The sequence below is a fragment of the Alexandromys fortis genome, unplaced genomic scaffold (genome assembly GCF_014885135.2).
Source record: "Alexandromys fortis isolate MF-2015 unplaced genomic scaffold, M_Fortis_MF-2015_v1.1 scaffold_13, whole genome shotgun sequence".
NCBI lineage: Eukaryota > Metazoa > Chordata > Mammalia > Rodentia > Cricetidae > Alexandromys > Alexandromys fortis.
This window is the reverse complement of record NW_026067908.1, coordinates 3,892,783-3,915,974: the sequence shown is the minus strand read 5'-3', so window position 1 is coordinate 3,915,974 and position 23,192 is coordinate 3,892,783. Positions and strand designations below refer to the sequence as shown.

The 23,192-nt window shown below is 39.1% G+C and overlaps 1 protein-coding gene across 4 annotated transcripts in view; it reads right to left on the bottom strand.

The window, feature by feature from the left end:
* Positions 1-23,192, bottom strand: part of Zfyve9 (zinc finger FYVE-type containing 9) — a 119,698-nt gene that overhangs the window by 95,265 nt on the left and 1,241 nt on the right. The window lies entirely within an intron of this gene.

Here is a 23,192-nt window from a genome sequence, read left to right as displayed (position 1 = left end):
TCAGAGATCTGCCTGATTAAAGGTGTGGGCCACCACCACCCGGCTGCTGTATGCTTTCTGGAGACAAGAGCTCACTGTGTAAGCCCTAGCTGACTGAATATGTAGACCAGGATGACTTTAATTAGCAGCAGTCCTTCCGCTTTCCCCCAAGGCCTGGGATTACACGTATGCACCACAAAACCTGACTTTGACCTTTGAAAGGCTAAATAGAGGCTGGGGGAGATGGCTCAGCAAATATAACTCTGAGGACCTGAGTTCAACTCCTGTCTTAGCTGGGTTTATAGTGTTACGATGAAACATCATGACCAAAAGCCGTTTAGAGAGGAAAGGGTTTATTAGTCTGTACTACCCTATGAAACAGTGGTTCTCAACCTTCCTAATGCTTTGACCTTCTAATATAGTTCCTCATGCTATGATTGCCCCAGCTATAAAAGTATTCCATTACTACTTTATAACTGTAGTTTTGCTATTGTTATGAATTGTAATGTATGAAGTACATCTGATGTGTGACCTCAAAGGGGTCATGACCCACAGATTAAGATCCACTGTTCTCAATCCTTACAAGTCTTGTTTCCGTTGTTTGTACTACTCAGCATTTTTACCTTTCAAGCTCCTACAGAATAGCCCGCTGAGCTCTGCATAGTCGAAGGCTTTTCTAGTCCGAAATTCCAAATGCCTTCCATAGTCTTCCTCCAAATAACATGGTCGGGTCTGTCACAGCACTACCCATGGCCATCACAGCACTTTCTGTGTAAGTAAGGAATTCTATCCCTGTGATGAACACCATGACCAAGAGCAGTCTGGGGAGGAAAGGGCCCATTTCACTCACTCTTCCATACCAGTCGTCATGCAAGGAGGCAGGGCAGGAACTGAAGCCAAAGGAAGAAGAATGCTGCTTACTTGCTTATTACTCCTGCCTGCCTCTGCCTCCCAAGCACTGGAATTAAAGCATCCATCACCACGCTAGATTCAATCACAAATTCTTGTACTGATATAGTAATAGGTACTTAGTATAGTTATTTTGATGAAATTAAAAATGAAAATTTGAGTCTGTTAAATGATAAGGAATGTCTAAAATTCTGTTGCTTATATCTTGTAGAGTATTCATGCTTGATTAATGAGTAAACCAAACAAAATGTTGCCAAACACAACACTATTTATTGAGTTGGAAGTTTTAATATAGAACTGTGTTAAATACCATTAGTCCTTCATTAAAAATAAAATTTAGGAGCTGGAGAAATGACTCCCTGGAAAAGAACTCGTTCTGCAGAGAACCCAAATTTGGTTCCCAGCTCTCATGTCAGGTAGTTCACAACTACCTGTAACTGCAGCTCCACAGGGACCTGACGCTCTGCCTTCTGATGGCACCTGGACTCACATGTTCACACACATGCACACACTTAAAAATAAATCTTTAGGAGTTTAGTTCATCAGTTAATCTGGAATTTTATAAATATTTTAAATATATATACTTTACTTAACATCATATTTTGTAGCTCTTAAAATGAACTTATTTGGGGCCTGGATAGATGGCTCAGTAGTTAAGAGTACTTGTTCTTGCAGAGGACCTGGCTCCCATCCCCAGCACCCACCTGAGAGCTCACAAATCATCTGTAACTCTGTAAATCTGTTTCAGGGGACCCTATGTTCTCTTTGACCTCCCTGAGCACAAGGCATACATGTGGTGTACATAAATACATTCGGGTAAAACACACAATCTTTTTAAAAATGAATTAAATTGGTTGTGAGAGGACTCTTTGCTACTTTTCTCATCCTATAATTGAAGATTAGTTGAAATGGCTTATATAGTAGGCTGATGGATATAGCAGAGTAAGCATATTACTGTCAAGCAGATTGAAATTATAGTTATTTATAGTTTTAGTTCTTGTTTCTACATTAACTTTCTTGAGATATGTACATACCATAAAATTTGCCTCTTTAAAGGCGTACAGCTCAGCAGTTTTTACTGTATGTACAGAACTGTGTGATGATCACCACTACACTGTGATCATTACATCAGAACAACTTCATCCCATAAAGAAACCTTGTACTCATGGGCAAGTCATTAGTCCTTTCTCATCACCACTTTTCAGTTTCTAATTATACTGCACTTCCTCTGTGTAATTGTCTCTCATGTGTTTCATGTAAATGGATCCAGCATCTGGCTTCTTGCATTTTTTTCTAATTCCTTTCCTATCCCTTCCTTTTAAAATTCTCTTTCCTTTATTTTTTTCTTCTTCTTACTTTTAGACAGAGTGTTGTTGTATATCCCAGGATGGCTTTGAAATCAGTATCTTCCTGCTATGTTATGATGGGATTTCTAGGCATGTACTACTATAATGATATTTGATTTATGTTTTAATAAATAAAACTTGCCTGAAGATCAGAGTGCAGAGCTAAGCCACTAGAGGACACACACCTTTAATCCCAGAACTCAAGGCCACCCTGGGCTACCCGTCTAAAAAGAGAAACAGAACTCACAGAAAAGTTCCCAGCATTCGGGAGTCACAGGCTTTAATCCCAGCACTAGGGAGGTGGGGACAGGAGAGATATGGCTGGGTAGAGAGAGGTATGTAAGGAAGGAAGAGACAGGAACATTGCAGTCTAAGGTTTGGTGGAGAACATTGCAGCCTACAGTCATGTTGAGGACAGGATTGCCCTTCATTTGTCTGAGCCTTGGTAGAGGTAAGAACTCTATAGTGGTTTGGCTGCTTTGCTTTTCTGATCTTTAGCTTGAACCCCAATATCTGTCTCTGGGTTTTATAATTCGTGCTACATACCACCACACCAAGACACCTAACTTAGCATTTTGTTCTCATTCTCCCTCTTTCTGATTTATTTTCTTTTTAATTATGTGTGTCTATGTATGGATATGTACACATTATGCAGTTCCTGCAAAGGACATTGAAGTACCTGAAGAGGCCAGAAGGTTTTGGGCTTGTGAGAGCTAGAGTTAGCAGGTGGTTGTGCTCTGTCCTGTAGGTTCTGGAGATGGAAATTGGGTGCTCTGAAAGAACAATATGCACTCTTAACCACTGAGCCATCTCTCAGTACCTAGCATGCTGTTTCAAGATTCATTCATATTGTAATGAATATTACTATTTCATTTTCAATCAGCAAATTATATGCAGTTATACTACATTTTATTTGTTGTTTAATCAGTTAACAGGCCTTGGGGTTCTTTCATTTTGAGTCATATAAATAATACTTCTGTAAGTTTTTTTTTTTTTTGAGACAGAGTCTTAAGTAACCCACTGACCTGAACCTCTGATCCTCCCTCCTTGACCTCTCAAGTGCTAGGATTACAGGCAATACCATCACCAAGCCCAGTTTTTGAGTATGTGTTTCTATGTGGAACTATTCTTGGATATTTTCTGAGTAGTAGAGTTCTTTGGTCATGTGGTAACTGTATATTTGTCTTGTTTTGTTGTTGTTTGTTCTGCTAGGGGGTTACACCCAGGGCCTCGTGCATGTCGTGCACAAGTGCTGCACTTGTGGTTCTGTGCTCCCCTGTGAAGGGTCAGACTGTCTTACAAACACTTGCACCACTTTTTATACCTCAATGAAAGTGTGTATCAACAGTGCAGGAGGATTCCAGGTTTTTCCACATCCTCACTGGCACTTTTGATTCCAGCTTTTTAGTGCTTGTGGAGAAATAGCTTATGGCTTTGAGTTTTCTGTTCCCTGATGACTAATGATTGAATATCTTTACATGTGTTTATTGGTTATTTACTTTTCTTCTCTGGAGAAATGTAAGTTTAAATATAAGTTCTTTATATGTAACATATATATATATATATATATATATTCTTTTTATTTCCTGTGAACCCACTTCAGATATTGAATTTAGGTTCTGTATTAGTCAAGGTACTCTTGACTAACAGAGCATACATATGTATATATACACACACATACATACACATATATATTTGTGTGTGTGTATATATAAAGGAGATTTATTAGCGTGATTTACAGGCTGTGGTTCAGCTAATCCAACAATGACCTCCTATGAATGGAAGGTCCAAGAATCTAGTAGTTGTTCAGTCCACAAGAGTGGATTTCTCATCTGGTCTCCAGGACATACCAGAATTCCAAAGAAATAGACTCTAGTGCCAGTGAAGGAATGGACTCACTAGTAAAACAAGAACAAGCAAGGGAAAAGGGGAGGGGAGAAGAAAACTTGAGGGAACGGGATAGTCAAGATGGAGGAAGGACAGAGATGAGAGCAAGGAAAGAGATATTTTGATTGAGGGAGTCATTATGGGGCCAGCAAGAAACCTGGCACTAGAGAAATTTCCAGGAATTCACAAGGATGACCCTTTCCACCCTCCATTCTCCTCCCACCCCCATGCTCCCAATTTTGTCAGGGAAATATTATTTGAGTAAGCAGGAAGTGCAATCAAGCAACTTCCAAAATGTGCAACAAGTGACAGAGACAACTGGCTACCTGGGCAATCACCCAAAGTCACGTTTGCAGCGTTGGAGCAACCAACTTTGGCTAAAGCCTAGAGCAACTGACAAATCATTTTCAGAGGCAGGAAAATTTTCAAAACCATCTTACCCTTCTTGGCAAGATCTGACCGTCTTTTTTCTTGTATCCTGCTTGTCCTGTCTGGACATCATGCATTTTGTGAATAGTCAATGCATGGGCAGTTCCTTGCCCAAAGGCCAGTTTTGCCAAGAAAAAAACAAGCTCCAAGTGGAGTGTCTTCGATGCTCAACATTCTTTTCGGGAATATATCGGTGAAACCAGAAGCAATTGTGTCTCATGTTAATAGAATCCTAAATTATTTGAATTTTTTCTAAATTCTTTTATCTTTCTGTCCCATATCATAACTCCTGACATGAGACAGAAATTCTGAATTTTTATCTTAACAACATCCTTGGATTTAGAGGACAGAGCCATTGTCCAACTCCAAAGCCAGCTTTGACTTTTAAGTGAGTCATGACTATTACTTTAGCCATTATTCAGAGGTTCTCATCCTCAGATGATTTGTCCTCATAAGTGATAGTTCTCTTTGCTTGGTGATTCTATCTGGATAATTATCTTTTTTCTCTTTAGGCATCCAGATGTCCAGGGTCTCTTGACTTTCTGAAGATCAGTATTTTTCTGCAAAGACAAGAGCAGAACCCTGCCCTAACCCTTATGAGGTCTTTACCATCTGATTGGTTGTCACCTCTGTGGATGAACCATCATTTCTCTTGTTAAAAAATTATGATAGGTTAGCAGATAGAGGACCTCTCCAGGAAGGCAACTGGCACACTATCCAAATAATGTTCAAGGATGAGATGAGATGTTATCTTTAAAGGAAAAACTTCAGACCTTGGAATCACATGTACAGAATGAGGATCTGAGGCTAGGTGCCTCAATGAAATCTCTAGAAATAAACACAGGCCAGGAGATTCAGGCTTTACAAAAGACAATAGTAAAAAGATTTGAAACAAATGAGAAAATTGTTGGAGCTGATGAGCAGGGAAAGAAGGCACAAGGACAGGATTCAACATCACCAGTAACTGTCAGAGATGATTTACTCAGGGTTTTAGCTTCCTACCCTGTAATCTACTCTGACAAAGCATCAAGTTCTAAAGGCCCCAAAGAGGGGCTGGAGAGGTGACTCAGAGGTTAAGAGCACTGACTGCTCTTCCAGAGGTCCTGAGTTCAATTCCCAGCAACCACATGATGGTTCACAACCATCTGTAATGAGATCTGGTGCCCTCTACTGGCCTATAGGATATATGTAGGCAGAATACTATATACAAAATAAATAAATAATTTTAAAAAAAAAGGCCCAAAAGAATCCAAAGAAGGTAGATGGATACCTATAGGAATGAATGACCTAAAAGAAATTAAGCAGGCAGTAGGAGCTTATGGCTTGCATTCTGCATTTGTTAGAGAGATGGTAAAGACATGGGTTTCTGGCATTAAAGCCACACCATATGATTGGCTTCACAGGCCTCAATTGATGTGAAAAGGCTATTTCAGAGAAGAGGCGAAAATTTTTTAACAACAGGCTTGCATCTATGGTCTCATAGTGTCTGCAGCACATTTGTCCAAGACCTGGCTTTCATGGTTTCCATCGAGAATTGGGGTGTAATTCTGATAGGTCTGCCTTTATATATTACTTGACCTTTTCCCTTTGCAGCTCTTAATATTCTTTCTTTATTCTGTATGTTTTGCGTTTTGATTATTATATTGTGAGAGGACATTTTTTTTTTTTGGTCCAGTCTATTTGCTGTTCTGTAAGCTTCTTGTACCTTCATAGGGATATCCTTCTTTAGGTTGGGAAATTTTTCTTCTGTGATTTTGTTGAATATATTTTTTGTGCCTTTGAGCTGGAGCTCTTCTATTCCTATTATTCTTAGGTTTGGTCTTTTCATGGTGTCTCAGATTTCCTGGAAGTTTTGTGTTTAGAATTTATTGGAGTTAATGTTTTCTTTGACCAGTGTATCTATTTCCTCTATAGTATGTTCAACTTCTGAGATTCTCTCTTCTATCTCTTTTATTCTGTTGGTTATGCTTGCCTACTGGAGGCTGCGGACCCCTGGCCCCCTTCTTTGCCTGCTTCAGACCCTTTGCCTGCTGGAGTGAACTGAGCTAAACAACTTGTTTACCTGTGCCTGCAGCTGCTCTTAGCAGGAGACCCTGATGGCAGGAGATTGGGTTCTGGTGAGGCCTGCAGCTGAAAGATCCCTGGGGTGTGGCTATCAGTTAAGGATCCCTATATAAGCTTCCCTCGAGCACAGTAGAGTTGGCATTCTTGTATCAAGGATGACCAGTGTCCCCGTGTCTCTGTGTGCATATATTTTTAAGTCTCCAGCCTAGTTGCCAACTCTAGTAGTTGGTAGTGCAGACACTACACTTGCCTCTGTAGTTCCTGTTCCTTTACCCAGATTTTCCATATCCAGAATTCCCTCAGTTTGTGTTTTCTTTAATGCCTCTATTTAACTTCAAGCCTAGAACTGTTTGCTTCACCTGTTTGATTGTTTTTTTCCCCCTTGGTTTTTTTTTGGGGGGGGGGTTCTTTGATTTATTGATTTCTTCCAATTTTTTGTTTGTCTTTTCCTCCATCTCTTTAAGAGAATTTTTCATTTCATCTTTAAAGGTCTCCATCATCCTCATAAAGTTATGTTTTAAATCATTTTCTTCTGCTTCTTCTGGGTTAGGATGATCAAGTCTTCCTGTTGTATGACCACTGGGTTCTGGCGTTAGTTACCATGTTGCTTTTTAGGTTGTTAGATGAATTGCATTGGCATCTACCTATCTCTTTCTTCACTTGGTGCTGGCAGTGTGTCTTTGCATCTTGGTCCAATCCCTGCAGTGGCTGTCTGTGTCTTTGGGAACTGTTCTAGGTCTACTCTGTACTGTCACTGTCTTTGTTTCACGGAGCCACTGAGGTTGCAGTGTGGATAGGAAGGTTTGGGGGCAGAGTGGGACTTGAAGGTTGCAGGGTCAGATGAATGGGATAGGGGTATTGGAGCAGCCTACCTCAAATCTATATTCTTTTATGTGGCTCGGTTACCTTTACCGTGGTCTGCCCATCCTGCTTCCTCTGCATCTGGCTGATGACTTACCTGCCTTTCTTCCCGTAGACCTTTCTCCCCAAAAGTCCCACTAACTTCTTTCTGCCTAGCTACTGGCCATTCAGCTATTTATGAAGCGAATCACAGTGACACAATTTCACGCAGTGTAAAGGAATATTCTATAACATTTTTTTCTTTTAAATTAAAATATAATTATGTAGTTTTTCTCTTCCCTTTTCTCCCTCAGCCTCTCTCTCTCCAACCTCTCCTGTACCCCACCCTGCTCCTTCTCAAAATTATGGCCTTTGTTTCTTTAGTTGTTATTGCTACACACCCACCCACATACGCCCATTCCTAAATATGTAAGTACAGTCTGCTCAGTCTGTAGTGCTACTTGTATGTATATAATTTCAAGGCTGGCCACTTGTTACTGGATAAACAAATTAAAGGGCTCATCCCGGGGGGAAATTATTTTCTTCTGCTCTCAGCTTTCTTTAGTTGCCTGTAGTTCTTTTTCTATGGGTAGAGCCACATGAGATTTCCCCTTTCATGTTATCACGTCTGTTGGTGTTGTGCTTCTGGGTTTTATCTAGGCAGCCGTATTGTTGAGGTGTCATGCATGAAGCTCACCTGTCATTTCTAGGAAACACACTGTCACAACAGCTTTCGGGTCCTTTGTGGCTGACATCATTTTTAGGAAATCATTGTTTAATACAAGGTCATAAAGATTTGTGTTGTGTTTCTTAAAAGAGTTTTAGCTCTTACATTTAGATATATAATCAATTTTGATTCATTTTTATATCAGGTGTGAGGTACAACTTGATGTGAATGTTCAGTAGTCCCAGTACTATTCTTTCCTCGTTAAATTATTTTAGTGCCTGTAGTGATTTGAATGAGAAATGTCTTGGGGATTTGAACAACTTGTGGTGCTGTTTGGGGAGGCTTAAGAAGTAAGTGTGACTTTTCTAGAGAAAGCATGTCAGGGTGGGCTTTGAGAGCGTAGGGCCTAATTCCACTCCCAGTTCATTGCCTCTGCTTGCACTTCAGTTGAAGATGTAAGCTCTCCACATCCACTTCAGGCCACTCACCTGATTTATGCCCACACTTCCCCACCAAGACAGATTCTTTTATATATATAATTTATTTTTTATTTTAGACATGTGTGTTTTGACTCCACATATGGGTATGTACCACATGTGTGCCTGGTATCAGAGGAGGGCATCAGAGCCCCTGGAACTGGAGTTATGGATGGTTGTAAACCATTGTGTGGGTGATGAGAATTGAACCCTGATCCTCTGCAAGAGCAACAAGTTCTCTTAACCACTAAGCCCACCATGACATATTCTTATCTCCCTAGAATCATGTGCCAAATGAAAGCCTTTCTGCTGTAAATCGCCTTAGTTGTGGTATTCAATCACAACAGAAGAGTAACTAATATAGTACCTGTGTTGGCAGATCAGTAGGCTGGAAGTCTGAGCTCTTGCTTCGTCTCCACTAGTCTCTGTTCCTATTGAATTTATGGTAGAAGCACACTTTCTAGATTAAACTAATTTTGTAGTATTTTGTTAATTAGGCTGTGTGAGCCCTTCAACTTTGATTTTATGATATGATTTTTGGCTTAGATTACATCACTGGTTCCTAACATACAGCCCAAAGACCCCTGAGGAAAATGACTTTTGCTAACATTAAGTTGAATAAGAACACTAATAACAAAATGTCTTGGTGCATCCACCTTGGGGCACAAAAAGTGTAAAAGCAGAGTGGGTACAACTGCTTATACATTAGTACTAACCAAGCAGGCAATCCCAAAGCATTCTAGAAGTCATACCCTTCTCTGTCTTTTCATTGTGCTGGGTTAAGAACTGAGAAGGAGGGGGCCCATTTCCCTCGATTGATGAAGCAATGCAATTAACTTTATTAAATTTTAACTCTCAGATAAATGTCCTTTATTGTCTTTGTGGAACAGTGGAGCCTACTAGTTGTATTCCCAGCTATTTAGAAGGCCAAAATGAAAGAATCAGAAGCTAAGGCCTATCTGTCCAGGATGAGTTCAAGGTCAGCCCCAGGAACTTAGTGAAATCAATCTCAGAATAAAAGGTTTAAGAAGAGTAAAGATCAGTAGTAAAGTGCTTGCCTAGCATGTGAAAGACCCTACGTTCAATCTTAAGCACTAAAAGGAAGAAAAAGGTATGTGTGTGTTGCTGATCGATGGAATTGTTCGTTTCAATCAACACTCATTAAGCACTTTACTATGTGTCAGACCACATCTGAAATGTCTGTTTTCACTTCCAAGTAGAAAATTCATGTCACACATAGATAACATACTCAAGAGAAAATAATGACAAAATGAGAGTAACTAAAGGAGTTTTAGTTATTAAACACAAAAGCAACTCAGGAAAATATAATTAGGCAATCATTATAACGTTAGCACCTAACAGTTGCTTAGTACTCACATATGAAAGAACCTGCCAATAAGTCCTAGGAGTTCAGTCACACGCCCCCAGCTGCATTCCCTCAGGAGTCCCTGCTTTCAAGCTGAGGTCATGCTTGCACAGAGCAACTCCAGCCAATGACTGATCAACAGTATGGGCACCAAGAATTGGCCACCTCTTAAACACAAAACTCCTCTAAAGACAGGCTTTGATTTCACTGTTTCACTTGGTCAATGGGAAACTCCATCAGATCTACATGGCACTTCTGAGCTCTCCCTGACAATTCTACCTCCTCTCCCATCCTTTTCTCAGGAGCTGCCCCCGGCATAAACCTCTCATAGCCTAATTCTGTCTCAGCAGCCACTTCCTAAAAGAATGGGACTGACACATAGCAGACAATGACTACAAAACAAGAGGAAAAAGAAGGCTTGGAAACCAAACCACTTATCATCCTGCTGGTAATGAGAACCTCACGCCAGGTGGGATATGAGACATGTATGGACAGTCCTTGGCACAAGCTGGTGGTCCAAGCAATAACACTTTCACAAGATCTGTCTTTAGAGAAGGTTCCCAGAACGAAATCCTCTGGTTGCTCTAAAGACTGAAAAGTGTGAGTTACAAGAACAATGAAGTGAGTTTAGCTATTTTATTTTACTGAGTCCCCAGAGAGGGCCGCTAACAAAAGACTGAAAACTAAGGACTGGTAGGTGTCACACCAAGATCCTTATCGCTAGAGTGGGAAAGCAGTACACACAGAGCAAGCCCAGGGCAGATAAGACCAGTGTTTGAAAGGTAGCTAAATGTTCACCATGGGCTAATATGTTGTGCGTAGGTACAGGATCTTAATTTAGGAAACCAGAAGCCTGAAAGATGGGATAGGTCACCTAAGACAGTGGACCTCAAGGACAGTCACTTTTTTTTGGGGGGGGGTTTGTTTTGTTTTGTTTTTTGCTTTTCAAGACAGGGTTTCTCTGTGTGGCCCTGGCTGTTCTAGAACTCTGTTTTGGCTGGCCTCGAACTCTGAGATCTGTCTGCTTCTGCCTGTGTTGGGATTAAAGGTGTGCACTACCACTAACCATCCAGTCATTCTTCTTTGAACCCTCCAATCTACAAGAATGAGTTATCGCTCCCCATAGTATAGGACTACATTTCAGAGGCCTTTGTCCTTGTTGCTATCCTCCTAACATAACAGCCATCATCTTCATCAGAGCAGCTGTAACTACATGCAAGAGACTCTCCAGCCTGGGCATTCTGGCAGTTGATAGTCCAGACAGGAGTCTAACGTAGGTGTGTGCTGCCCCATGGTCTCAGGAGGGACTAGAGCAAGGAGAGGAGTGGAGTACAAAGGAAACACTGTCTCAAAATTCAGGAGTTAATTCTGACACAGACCTAAGTGATGGTCTTATGGCTAGGATGGCTCTTAGAAGCCTAGAAAAAAGTGAAATGCCTGAATTGACATGGCAGAATGTAGGATAGGATAAGTAAAGAGTTAGGAGAACAGATATATTATGGAAGGTCAGACTATTCACCAAGGCCACCGAGAACAAAGTCAGAGAGACAATAGCATCACTAAGAAAGTAGGTGGTCGTTTTCTAAAGGGTTTGGCTCATTGACAGGAAAAGGAATGAAGACATTGAAGCAATAGCAACCAGGTGGCAACACTAGACGTGAATCTATCATAATGACTGACAGGTAGGTAAAAACTAATACGCTAAATCCTCAGGGACCTATGCAGATAGTTAATGGGAGAGAGTATCATTAGGAGAAAAGTAGAGTCAATCACAGTGCTGCTAAATATACACACTCAAAACAAGTTAGATGCTAAGGGTGATTGCCCCAATAAAAAATCCAGTAGCCTCTAGCCAATTCCTGGACCTAAGCCAGTTGTCAGATCCAGACCCACTGATTCAAATATACCCCTACTATCTGAAGAAATACAGACTTGGGACACCACATTAGTCTATAACATCAATGGCATGCCAGTTTCCAACATGCTGAATGACCTGAAGAACAGGATAAAGCATTTGTCTCTTCCTATTGATGAGGGATGGCTCTAGAACACTAGCTCTTTGGGACAACAAAATTCATGGAGCCCAGTTCTTGATACTCAAATCTCTTCTATAAAATGGTATAGTATTTGCACATAATCTACATATATATTGCTATGTTAAGTCACCTCTAGATTACTCATAATACCTAGTAATATAAATGATAGGTAAACAGCTATAATACTGTCACTTAGGGACTAATGACAAGGGAAGAGGGTCTACACACGCTCAGTGCAGACACATTTTTTAGAATATTTTCAATGGATAGTCAGTTGAATCTACGCATGTAAAGTTCACAGACACATGGGGTGACTATATTCAGGGTTCTGTAATCTCAGTGCAACTGTCAGGCTCAACCCAATGCACCCCCTCCAAATCAAACTGCTACTGCTTGTATCCCTACAGTGACTTCAGATTCTAAAGGCAACATGCTGTGCCCTATGTGGTGACAAGACAGGTTACCAACATTGAGTGGAAAACAACTCTGCAGAATTCCAGGCTTTACTGCAAGCAGTCCCTAAGCCAGTGGTTCTCAACCTTTCTAATGCTGCGACCCTTTAATACAGTTCCTCATATTATGGTAACCTCCCCAACCCTAAAGTTATTTTCATTGCTACTTCATAGTAATTTTCCTATTGTTATGAATCATAATGTGGATCTGTGCTTTCCAATGTTCTTAGGCAACCCATGCGAAAGGGTCGTTTGACCCCCGCAATGGGGTCACGATCCATAGGTTGAGAACCACGGCTAAGCTGTTAAGAATACACGAGGAAAGAATAATAACAAACCGATAGGAAGCCCCAGTGGTAGAATCACAACACAGGTGATGGAGTTCTATAGGAAAGCCATGCTATTAGAACAACAGCTCCTGGTGTCCTGCTAAGAGCCACAATGCTTGATCACTGGGAGCCTTGTGTTCAGAACTTTACATAGTAAGTTAAGTTTATTAGGACCCTCGGATGCATTTGAGCTCAGCAGCAACCCACTCTAAGATGAAAACAGTATATCAAAGACTGAAATAAAACAGAACCAAAGGACGCAAACTACATAAGCAGGCAGCCAGGACTTCCCTGACAGACACCACCATTATCCGATCACTCCCTCAGCTCATATCTAGAGCTGTTTAGTGATCCCACAGAAACAACATAAGGAAAAGAAAAAACATACTTAAGCTCAGTATGTGAACACATGCTGAGAACAAACAGTGGATTCATTATAGCCAAGCTCAAGGGCGACCTTGACACTGGAAATGAAAACCTCCCTAATTCCCTAAAAGAGCTTTAAATGATGTGTGTGGTTATAAAGTTTTGTAGAAAGAAAAGTGGGATGAGAACACACACACTCATAGACAATGGCGAGTAGACTAATCAGCTGATCCAGAGAAACACTATAAGAAAAAGGAGCAGCGGGGCAGTGGTGGCACACACCTTTAATCCCAGCACTCAGGAGGCAGAGGCAGGAGGATTTCTGTGAGTTAGAGGCCAGCCTGGTCTACAAGAGCTAGTTTCAGGAGAGGTTCCAAAGCTACAGAGAAACCCTGTCTTGAAAAACAAAACAACAACAACAACAAAAATTGACTGACCACATGGAATTGAGCACAAAGCATGAAAATCTGTTTCCTGTGTCAGGCTCTTTAGAAAGAATCTAATTTCTGCAGAAGAGCCACTGAATCACCAAATGTACAAAATGACTCAAGTGACATATGCCACCTCAGAACTGGCATGATGAGGACATGAATGAATAGGTCACTCTGGCAAAAATAGAGATGGGAAAGGAAAGAAAACACAGTCTCATTTACCACACCTAATTCTAAACATTGCCAAGATCCCAATATAGCACTAAACCTCAGGCCATCAATGAGTGATTAGGTGGCAAGTTGACTATTCTGCATCCTTCTACTCTCAGAAGGGCCAGTGTCTTAGTCTGGTTTCTATTGCTGCAATAAAAACCAAGAAGAGTTTATTTTACCTTACAGCTCACAGTTCTATCACGAAGGGATGAAACCTACCTCAACAACTTCCTTCTACCTTTCCCACTAGGAAGACAGTCCATGGATCCTAGGATTGCTGCTCTTGGAAAGTGTGTAAATACATGAATCAGTTTAGCGCAAGAGGCACACAGTGGCATTCACTCAGATCTTCTTTCAAAGAGAGAACTGCCACTCAGGGGCAAGGAGGATAGTAGCTAACAGCCTCTAACTCCAACATGTTTGAACCTTAACTTCCTAACTGAGGCCATACTTGTCAAGGGCAACTCCTCAACAATGCCTACACAGGATAGGGGTAATAGAGTCTGTCCACTTCTGCCCTGAGTGGTACTCCAGCCAGCAATTTGTGCTCTAGAGTTCCCTATCAGGTTGCTCTGCATAGCAGGCAGGTCCTTCCCTTTCCTTTCACATCCCTATCTAACCTCCTCTCCCTAAATCCATTTCAGTGCCTGCTTTTTAAGGAAGACATCTATTGCATAGGGTGATCATCTCACAGCTCTCTCAAGTATTACGGCTCGTCCTATTTTATAGGTAGGAAAGCACTGGCACAGAAAACTTCCTAACTTGCCCAACAACATACCATAAAACTAATAGAACTGGGTCTGATTCCAGAGTCTGTGTATGGAATTACTACTCTAGGAGACAAGATATTATTTTGACATTGCTGGAGGTTAAAAAAATAATAGTTTGTTCTGCGTAGTTTCAAAAAGCAAAAGGATGCACACTAGAGAAAAGCAGATGTTCTGCAAAATATAAAAGAAAATGTTCTAATAATGAGCAGTAAACAACAAAATGGATTCCTTACGGAAGTAATGAGAACGTATCGACTGAGAGTTTAAATATTCATGAATGAGGCATTATAAATACAGATCAAAGCTGACCTAGATTGGTGAAAGGTATATTAACACCTCTCAATTTGGGGCCATTATAAATAATGTTAGGAATGTTTGTGTACAGATTGTTATGTGCACATATATTTTCATTTCCTTTGGGATACATATATAGGAATAGAATTGCTGGGTCAATTAGTAACTCTGTTTAACCTTTTGAGGAACAGCCTGGCTGGTTCCACAGCCAAACAAGCTTGGTAATATGTAGCTGAAGAAATTTGTTAGTTCATTTCCACTCCTCAGTCTTTGAAATACCAATGTAATCAATACAGCTTGCTCAAAACCCAAACTTATGTGATTAGAGAACATTTCCTTGTTCCCAGGGAATACACCTGAGCAATCCTGGCCTGGGATAATTTCTTTCAAAGTCAATATTCAATTAACCAAGGCACCTAAAATAAGCCAACAAGGAAATGGTTAGCCAAAATCACCTGTCTATTTCTATCAATATTAGTCTAATGCCTTAAGAGTGGGAAAGTTATATAAATCTTGTTATAAAAATGTATTCCATCCTTTTAGAATGTAGTAAATGCCCTCCTTTCCTTTATAAACAAACTTCGCAGATCTGTAACAATAGGGACACATTTCATACTAAATTCTCACATTATAAGCAATATGAAACAGGTTATTTCAAGCATGCTACTGAATGACCTATTTTCATACAACACAACTCTAGACACATTTGTCTTAAACATATGCACACTGTCATAAGCAAAGGCAGAAATGAATGTTAAGTTTCAAGGTTTTTACTCAGAAACACACTGTCTTTCAATTACAAGAAAAACTTGTAAAAATAAAATATAATATAAAATACAATTGTTCTGTTTGGTTTTTGCATATTTCTCAGTCTCCACCAGCTGCCTACCACTCCCAATTCTTTACCTGTGCCAGTTCCTCTCCACAGCCCTGAGTTAAGTCATCTGATGCCATCTAGCTTTTCATTCAGTTCACTTTTTGAAATACCAAATAGTATTACATGTGGGAAAAGGCCTTGCTATTGAGTCTAAAACTGATTTTTAGAACAGAGAACTGAGGCCTAAATCAGTTATTATACTTTCCTAACAACGACAAGTAAGACATCTATCTATTCAAAACACAGTACACGAGATCTGAAATTTCCAAAATACATACAAGGTATACCACACACACACACACACACACACACACACAGTTGTCCTCTGACCTTCAAACATGCACCATGGTACACATTCACCAACATGTACTTGCACACAAATAAATAAATGTAAAAAAGAAACTGTTAAGGTTTTATAAATTCCAGCACAGAATGTGATGCTATGAATAATAAAAAATGCTATAACAAAATATATAATAAAAATAGAATAATATAATAAAAGTAATAAAAAAATCACACAATTTTATTCCTTATTTTAATCAAACAAATTCTGGCAGAGAAAATACCACTTTAACTATGAGACGTTAGATAAGAACCAGAACATATTACACATTAAAAAAAAAAAAAAAAAAACAGGTCTATGCCTGGCATGTTGGCTCACACCTGTAATCCTAGCACTCTGGAGGCTGAAGGAGGACCAGGAATTCAAGGCCATATTGCACTACAGTGTAAAACTCTGCCCCCCACAACAAACTTTTTTTTTAAGGCTTTTCATGAGTCCCACCAAAAAGGCTCTAGAACTGCTGCTTTTTATAACTTCATATGGAAACTGTGGCATTCAAAGCAACCAAAGAGCAGTACTAGTCTTTCATGCAGCTCAGATTAAAGGATCAGGAAAGTGTTGCACTGCTAAGCTACCCTCTCCAGCCCAGAGTGTCTTGAAATAGGGTCTCACGATGAAGACCAGGATGTCGTCAAATACACGATTTTCCTGCATCAGCCTGGGACTACAGGCTTATGTCATCTCAGTAAACTCTCTAAAAGTAATCTTAAAATGGGAAAATAGCACATCTAATGCATAATGAAGATTCCAAACTTGTCCTTTGCACTACAACAATGGTCACCTGCAGTATTTCCTAACTTGCTTGAAAACAACAACAACAAAAAACAACAAAACTTTAAAATATTAGCCAAATCATAATTGTTAATTTGAACTATGTCTCACAAAATATCACAGAAAAATTTCAATACCTTGAACACAGGATAGAATATAGAGCAATTTGCTAAACACACGACTAAGAACAATGACTAATGATTTTGCTCTGTTTTGTTTGAGAAAGTGTCTTACTACAAATCCAAGACTGGCCTTCAATTGACAATTTTCCTGCCCCGTTCTCTAAAATGCTAGGATTACAGGTATCCACCACCATCTCCAGCAATTAATCTATATTTATCTAAAAGTATACATCATAAATAGGTAATGATGGTCATTAAAAATCTGTCAGATTTTGGTGCTTAGAGACGCTAATTTACAGGCTGGCGAGATAGCTCAGAAGTTAGAGTACTGGCTGTTCTTCTAGAGGTTCTAAGTTCAATTCCCAGCAACCACATGGTGGTTTACAACCATCTTTAATGAGATCTGATTTCCTCTTCTTGCCTGCAAGTGTACATGCAGGCAGAACTCTGTATATATAATAAATAAGTATATCAAAAAAAAAGAAATGCTGGACTCTAAATTTTTAGAAATGTTTTACGAGAGTTAAAGGAAAATAAAACCTGGAGCTTACAATTGCCTTTTGTTAATAAATGTTCTTTAAAGAAGGCCTGGTAGTGCTTGCCTATAATCCAAGTACTTTGGAGGCTGAAGCAAGTGAATCCCTGAGATCTGAGGTGAGCCTGAGCTACACAGTGAGGTCCAGGTCAGCATGAGCCAAAATAACAATAGTAATAATAATAATTATTATAATCATTTTTAAAAAGCCGGTGTCCCTATTTCATTCCTATCACCACCTCCAACCATGGCTAACCAATTCCACTTAATAAGTTAACTAGCAGTAGTTTTATCCTTAAGCCAAAAACATTTCTTATCATCAAAAACTCTGACAATTTGTCACCAAGTAAAGCTTCAACAATTTACCTAATGACTGTAAACAAGTTATGAATCTCCACCTTACACTTACTCAGATAGTCATATCAAAAGGCAGATAACAAGAGTTGGTGAGGATGTGAAAAAATTAGAACCCTCACGTACCTGCTAGTGAGAACATAAAATATTACAGCCACTTTGTCAGACAACAAGGCTGTTCCTCAAAAGGTTAAACAGAGTTACTACCTGACTCAGCAATTCTATTCCTATGTATATCCCAAAGGCAATGAAAATATACATGTACATAACAATATGCATAAAACTTGACTAACATTATTCATGACAGCCAAAAAAATAAAAGCACACCCAAACTGATGAATGAATTAATGAAATGTGGTATATGAGTAATGGCAAGAAATAAGCTACAGATTCATTATTATTGAGCCCTGAAAATGCAATTATACTAATAGAAATAAACCAATCCCATTATATGACTCTATTATAGTAAGTGTTCAGAACCGCTAGGAATTCTTTAGAAGAGAAACCCACTAGTGTTTGCCCAGGTCTGGGAGATTAGGAAGATATTGGGGTGATTGCTAACGGATACCAGTTTGAAGCAATGAAAATGTTCCAAAAAGAGAGTAGTAACATTTACACAACTCCGTAAAATAAATAAATAAATAAAGCCATTAAATTTTATGCTTTAGATGGTTAAACTATGTGTATGTGAATTGTATGTCAAGACACAGACCGTGAAAAAGACCCTTCCTTAGTATTCTAAATGTGGCTGAAATGTATGTGCTCTCATCTTCCCTCTAACGTCTCTACAGCTAGTGCTGTGGAAGCAGTCTTCATGGCTTCAAGAGTCCTGTCAAAGGCATGAAATTCCTTTCCCCTTGTGTAACAGAAACTCGAAAAACTGTTTCTTGACTTTAATGAATACCCTCTGAGATTTTACCTTTATCTTATTTTCCCAAAAGTTTTGAAAAGGTATAAATACAAACATACACATACTATTCAAATTTTATAATAGTTCATTTCTGTAAATTGGACTATTTAAAATAATTTAAGCCAAGCATAGTGGTTCATGGCTATAATCCAATCACTTGGGGAATAGAGATGAGAAGATCGGAAGTTCAAAATCATTGCCTGGGGGGCTGGAGAGATGGCTCAGTGGTTAAGAGCATTGACTGTTCTTCCAGAATTCCTGAGTTCAATTCCCAGCAACCATATGGTGGCTCACAACCACCGGTAATAAGATCTGGTGCCAACTTCTGTCTGCAGGGACACATGCAGGCAGGACATTGTATACATAATAAATAAATAAATCTAAAAAAAAAAAACGGAGGCAAAAAGAAAAAAAAATCATTGCCTGTTACAGTTGCAAGTTCTAGGCTAGCCTGGACTCTAAATCACACCCTGTTTCAAAAGAAAAAAATTTTAAAGTACTACCTAATTTATAAAATAGAAACTGTTTTATAAATAGCATTTTCTGGCTGAAGACACTTAAGGAAATGCTCAACATCCTTAGTTATCAGAGAACTGCAAATCAAAACAACTCTGAGATACCTGTAAGAATGGCCAAGATCAAAAACAGTGGTGACAACTTATGCTGGAGAGGATGTGGGGTAAAAGGAACACTGCTGCATTGCTGGTGGGAAAGCAAGCTAGTAAAACCCCTTTGGATATCATTGTGGCCTGGCGGTGGTGGCGCACGCCTTTAATCCCAGCACTTGGGAGGCAGAGGCAGGCGGATCTCTGTGAGTTCAAGGCCGGCCTGGTCTACAAGAGCTAGTTCCAGGACAGGAACCAAAAAGCTACGGAGAAACCCTGTCTCGAAAAACCCCCCCCCCAAAAAAAAAGAAAAAAAAAGAAGAGAAAAATGGATATCAGTGTGGCGTTTCCTCAGAAAATCAGGAAACAACCTTCCTCAAGACCCAGTAATAGCACTTTTGGGTATATATCCAAAGGATACTCAATCATGCCACAAGGACATGTGTTCAACTATGTTCATAGCAGCTTTGTTTGTCATAGCCAGAAGGAAACAACCTAAATGCCCCTCAATCCAAGAATGGATAAGGAAAATGTGGTACATTTACACAATGGAGTACTATACAGCAGAAAAAAATGACATCTTGAATTTTGCAGGAAAATGGATGGAGCTAGAAAACATCATTTTGAATGAGGTAACCCAGACACAGAAAGACAATTATCACATGTACTCACTCATAAGTGGTTTTAAAACATAAAGCAAAAAAAAAAAAACTAGCACACAAATCACAATCCCAGAGAACTTAGACAACGATGCAGACACTGAGAGACTTACATAGATCTAATCTATATGGGAAGTATAAAAAGACAAGATCTCCTGAATAATTGGGAGCATGGGGACCTTGGGGGGAGGGTTGAAGGGGAGGGGAGAGGCAGAGAAGGGAGCAAAGAAAAATGTAGAGCTCAATAAAAATAAATAAAAAGCATTTTTAAATTATTTCATTAAATAAATTTATAATAAAGTATAGACACTCTATTAGCTATATAATCAAAATACTAACTCTGCAAACTTGTCTCATCCTTAATTGTCAATGCTTTACAATCGATCATGCTAGCTTTATTTCTTAGCAGAAAACCATATAAATAATTAATGATCTTTTAAACTTTTTCAAAACTCAAATATATTTTCCATTTCTAGAGTAATGCTTATTTTCCATGGAACAGAACTATATCTCTGATTTATATATTATATCACTTAATCCTTGTAATAATCCTACAAAGTGGGTAATATTAGCTTTGTTTTATAGAAGAATAAATTAAGACTTAAAAAGTGTAAACAGACTGTTCAAGGTTGTAACAGGTTACAAGACTGAAATATTACACATGATAAATTATAAGAACTCTGATTCTCATCACTACAGATTATAAGGGAAAGTCTTTGTTCTGAATAATATTCCTCAGTTCTTAAACTAAACAAAGCCCATGAACTATTTCTGCTCAGTATCTGCAACTAAGTATTTTCCTATTATCACTACATACTAAGAATGACACTCTACAGCCAGCCAGTGGTGGCACACACCTTTAATCCCAGCAGAGGCAGGTGGATCTGTGAGTTTGATGCCATCCTGATCTACAGAGTTAGCTCCAGAAATGCCAGGGCTACACAAAGAAACCCTGTCTCAAAACACCAAAAGAAGAAAAAAAAGAGAAAAAAAAAAAAAGAATGACACTCTATATAGTAATTAGCACACCGCAGGCCAAACACACAGAGTAACGTAAAACTTAAAGTGAATTAACAAGCAAGTTAGGCATCCAGAATATTAGTTTATTAAACGAAAGATGAGGTGAGAAATGTGTGTACTGGTTAGTATTAAATTTTTTCCATCAAATTTTTCAAAAAGAAAAAATCCCAAACTAGTTTCAAATAAATAAGTCAAGCTACCAAGTTTTAAGCCACATAGAATATACAAGATCTGGTTTTTATTTTTCCCAAAAAGGAAGAATAGAAATGAACATGTCTCTGCAGTGTCTACGATCACTTCATCTCATAGAAACGTTCTACTTCCCTGGGAGGGGTACCATTACTCCAAGAGACTGTAAGGAGCTCAGAACATGTGTCACATTGCTCTAAGAGATGCAGAAAGGATTCCTGTTCATATCTGACTCCATCTCTGCACCAAAGCATGCAATGCAATTAATAACCATAAAACACGTATGTACCACCTCCTTGAAACAAAAAAAAAATTGAATTAAAATCTAGGAAATTCTTTTAATCAAACATTGTACCTTGAAACCAGCCAGTCTGTGGCCAGCACATAAGAGGAGACAAACAAACTTTAGCGCATGGACTAAAAATGGTAGCTTAGCAACAGAGGAAATGGGACCATCCCAACCCATTCATTTGTTCTTTCATCACGAAGGAGTTAATATAAAGCTAGTACTTTTCAGGCAACATATGCCATTATTTCTTTAAGGAAAACACTGAATCAGGAATTGGAAAAGAAATGAATACTACATGTGATTTTTTTTCCCCTCAATTCTGGGAATTAAACCGAGGGGCTCATACATTCTAAGCAAGTCCTCTTCCACTGAGTAACCTCCCATCCCTTACCAATGCTCCTGAAGGGCCAGTTATTGGATGAGACACAGAAACCTAGCAGAGATCTAGCTCATTTTATTCAATTACAACACCTTTCTGACCCAGTCTTGTAATAGTTCATTAAACTTGTCCTGCTTCCACAATTAGCCAATTGCTAGCAGAAGCCTTGGTCATTTTTGTATTTCCCAGAGCACTAGAACAGAACCTGTACTAATAGCTAAAACTGTTAAAAATTTTATACATTACAATACTTTCTTCGGTGGCTGTCTCCTACAGCCTTCCAAATTAAGTATAATATCAACCACATTTTACAGACAATATAAAATTTTATTAATTGCCAAGATGAATGCCCAGATAGCCTTCCTTAACAAGACCATAGCAGGCTCTCAATGCTCATCGACTGAAACAGCTGTCCCTCAAAACAGTTTTTCTATCTGCATTATAAAACCATTATCTGTAGCTAGGAAAAGCCACTTACGACAGTTTTGCTAGAGAGCCGATACGTTTGTTCACCTAAGCAGTCTCGTTTAACGCTTACGAGATGTTCAAATGTAGTAGTGCTAAGAATCAGGACGGGTGATGAACATCACGGTCTTTGGGTTACTGTTGTCACCACAGTTCGGAGGAAGGGGACCAGGAACCACTGATTAAAACCAGTGTTTTAATCAGAACACTCCCAACTGATTCTAATACTGGTCTTTAGAGACACACTCTGGAAAGATCAGACTTTTAAAACCTAAATTCACCAAAATACCTAGTCAAGGCAACTTTTTCCAGTTACAAATGCTTACACAAGAGCTGACCAAAGCAAGGGTAAAACACCTAACACGCTGGGTCCTCAAAATTCTTCACCACACTGAACCTCCTTAGACCTCTGGAGGTTCCTGTGCTGTACAGGCAGGTTAAGACAGGAAGAGTCTGGAAAGTACACACTAACTGATGGCTTTCTCTCAGGTAAGGAATAACATATTTTATAAATTTTAAACAAATGCCTGGCTGTAAATAGAACCAGTCAGCATTTTAATTTAACACTACTACTACTGATAATAATAATTTTACAAGTCACCATCACTAGAATCTCACTTTAAACGTTGAATGACCATCAAAATGTACTATGACATTATCAGTGATCTCTCTCTCTTTCTCTCTGGTTTATTAAATACGTACTGAAAGCCGATACAGTACCTCTCCGTGTGTGCAAAATTTTTACTGTATATACATATTTTCATGAATCAAAGTTCTAGATGTACACATTAGTCCTATATAATAGGAAATGAAGAATAAC